Genomic DNA, 3,543 nt, shown 5'->3' on the forward strand with positions numbered 1-3,543 from the left:
ATCATAACGTTTTAGCTACCTATGCTATGTTTCTGATCAGCCCGTCTACCTATTATAACTTCAGAATGTCCCTGATACCTATTTTTCTTCGACGGGCTGTGACAAGACAACTGACCCACCCCGGGGCTCATAACGGCTCCAGTACCTAACCTATTCAGTGATCTGTGATTATTTTCCCATCCCTGCATCCCGCGTCCCGCCGTGGGAAGGGGGCATATTCTGCCCCCTTGTCGAGTTCCGAACCGATGGTCGCAGCAAGACGAAGGAAACGGCTCTCATCAAAAGATCTCAACAAGGCTTGATCTGGAGCAAAACAAAAATTATCGAAGTAGGTCAGAGGCCAGGTCAAGGTCAGGTCAAGGGTAAAGGTGTAAGCATCTATGTACATTATCGGCCGTGGAGCGCAGTTCACGAAGAATGGACTGATATTTATTGTCCGAAATACGTTCTTAGGCTACCAAGACAAGATGCATTGCATACAATGGAATGTAAAGGTCAAGGTCAAGGCTAGTCGGGTCACCAAGGACGACCAATATAATAGGATATGTGTGACACCTGTTTTATGGGTCAGTTTATTCATATAACTCAAAGGGCATACTCAATTAGTGATATGGACTATATTTGGAATGAAGTTCAGGTCGACATCTGGTTGAGGCCATGTCAAGTTCACCCACAATTTTTGATTTTATTGCTATTTTCCCTCTCCGCAAATCAGTTTAAAAGAAAATTAGGTTAAAATCCAAAATTTTCAAAAACCGAGATAGCCACTTGAAAGACAAAGCAAAATCCCGTTCATGCTTTTTGTTACGTCTTGATTCCTTAGAAACTGAAGATACCTACCTATTGAGGCGTTTGCAGTTTTGTAATTTGGAAGCGAAAAGGGCGTGATATGACCTTACTTAAACGTCATATTCTCAGCAACAACAAAAACGACGGATTTCGCTCAAATTGCCCATTTTTGGACAATTTGGTGAGGGTCATGAATTTTTCAGGGTATGTGTAAAATTGATTAACTCGAGGGTACCCAAGGTCTCGTCCCGATCGGCTGCTTTTTGCGCGAGTTATTCGCAAAAAAAAAACGGGGGGAGGGTCCGTTCGACCCCCTATAAGTGCGAGGGTTAACCCTCTGCCTTTTCTCTCCTTACCAAATTCCGCCTCAATGGAAGCTGATTATAAGGAAATCCACGGTGACTATAAATAGGAAATCTAGCCATCCGCTGTCGGCAGTGCAGCGTTTCCTAACCGACGGCCGGTTGCCGTGTTTTCCATGGCAGTGCGGCCGGCTGTTCACTAGCCGACGGCGGCCACGCGCCAGTGCCAGCGAGCTGCTGCCCCAGGAATGTTTGGTTGAGCAATACTGTACTCCGTCTCCCGCCCAGCTGCCGTGCCGGGTGGCGGAGGAGGGGATGCGAGGGGCGGTACCCGTGACCATGTCGTCATTGTAATAAACACTGCGTGATTTGGTGCCGAATGGTGAGCAGAGTGGTGATGACATGGTGCGCAAATCATATGCATGGGTACATCACTACGCACCCATGATATGATTTATCAATGGGTGCAGAGCTGGAGCCAAGTGGTGTTCATGTGACGATTGACGGAGTTTAAATTGAGCTCAGTTCAAATAAACTATCGGTTGACAATACTACTAAGTTGAGAGTAGACGTTTGGATTGTTGTGGGTTAAGCACACTGTCGGTAGTTGGACGTCTCGAAGGTAAAAAAAAAATACCAAGTTCAACGTGCCATCGGCAATGGACATGGATGAGAAATATTGCATCCCTCGCCCATGTTTGGGTTCATTAAATGCAAGCATATCTCGGCCAGCAAGGATTGGTTTGGGGCCTGTCCAAGTGGTCACAGCGATGTTGAAAACTTTTTACTCGAGCCGCCAAGGACATCGGCATCATTATTCCAACAAGGCCGTCGGTTGTGCCATCTGAGCTATACATTGCGCCGTTGTAACGCTTCACTGCTTAATCGTATCAATAAGAGCAGTTAATTATCAATCAGTCTAACGATGAGTTCAAAGGCGTCCGACATTATTGCAATACTGCTGAGATATAAAGCCCTATTTGAAGAGAGCCCGCTACAGCTTTATTTTATGGTCCATTGCAGAAAAAAAGGTGACTTAAACAGCAAATGAGTCTTTAACCCGGCAGGCGGTGGGCCTACCAGCCACCTTCCGCGCGGTGGGGGGGGGCATTTTTTTGCCCCCCCCCCCCGTATCTCCGAAACTACTGGACGGATCCGCAAAATTCAAACGGCGTTCGATAGCCCTGTCAAATTTGTTGAAGGAAACCAAATTTCATTGACCTCGGGGTCACCGATGACGTCACAGGTCAGGTCAAAGATAAAATGTTTCACCGTTCACGGGCTTCTAGGGAAAGCGCTATAACACCGAGTAAAACGCATTTTGTCGAAAATAAGCGATAAGGCGTCACGTTGTCTAGTAATATGTTGTTATTAGAGGTCACTGGTCATACCAGGTCAGGTCACAGGTCAGGTCACCATAGGTCACCAAGGGTCACCACATGAGCCCAACTTTACTAAGGTTATGCGATGCATGTTTTATGGCCAGTTTTTCATTTCCAGCTCAATGGTGTTGCCTGTTGGTTATAAGACCATCAGGTACGGTTTAGGTCATTTTCTGGTGGAGGTCAGGTCAAGGTCAGGTCAAATAAGGTCAAATTTCAAATTTGATATTTTTGCATAAAATGGGTATCGATTCGATGCAGCTCGTCACGGGGAGTCTAATGGTGGTCTTTGTTTTGCGATACGAGGTCTAGAATTGCTAAAAATTGAGTTTGAAAATTTGACGTCATCAATTTTGAACAGTTTTTTTCGCTATAACTTGGCCAAAAAAAGAGATATCGATCTCAAATTTAGTATGTGGATAGAAGGCGATAGCGACTATCACATATATTCCGGTTTTTTCGAAATTCAAAAAAAAAAGGATTTTTTGGCTATTATATTCAAAAAATCTATTTTTTTATTTTTGGGGGTCAAAATCCAAAAAAAATCGAAAAACCGAAATAGCAGTTTTGAAGCCCTTTTGATTCCACACCTTTTATATCTGAAACATTTTTCTGTATCTCTAAAGCTGTAGGCCTGACAGCTCTTCCCGCGAAACCTTTTTTTGGGTCGAAAATGGCAAAAATGACGTCACTCTGACGTCATTAGCGGCCAACCTATCATAGCCTTTGGAAAAAAATTTGGTCACCATGTGCGCTAGCTGCTCCCGGGAGGGTACTGAAAGTTTGGTGACGATCGGCGCAGCGGTTCTCGAGATATATTGAAAAAAACTATAGGGGGCAAAAAAATGCCCCCCCCCCCCCCACCGCCTGGAAGCTTAAAGTACAGGAGCCTGATTCGATCTACAGAGCAGACAGAATCCAAGATGCCTTACTGCTAATCCGCGTAACATTCGTGAAAGTCTTTTACTTCCTTTAGGCAAATCAAATAATTGATGCGGTCTTTGTTTTTTTTTGTCATTTTTTCACGCATTTTTACATTTTTATACCAAGATACATCCAATCAAAACCGG

This window comes from Amphibalanus amphitrite, unplaced genomic scaffold, assembly GCF_019059575.1.
Source record: "Amphibalanus amphitrite isolate SeventyFive unplaced genomic scaffold, NRLGWU_Aamphi_draft 000778F_arrow, whole genome shotgun sequence".
Taxonomy (NCBI): Eukaryota; Metazoa; Arthropoda; class Thecostraca; order Balanomorpha; family Balanidae; genus Amphibalanus; species Amphibalanus amphitrite.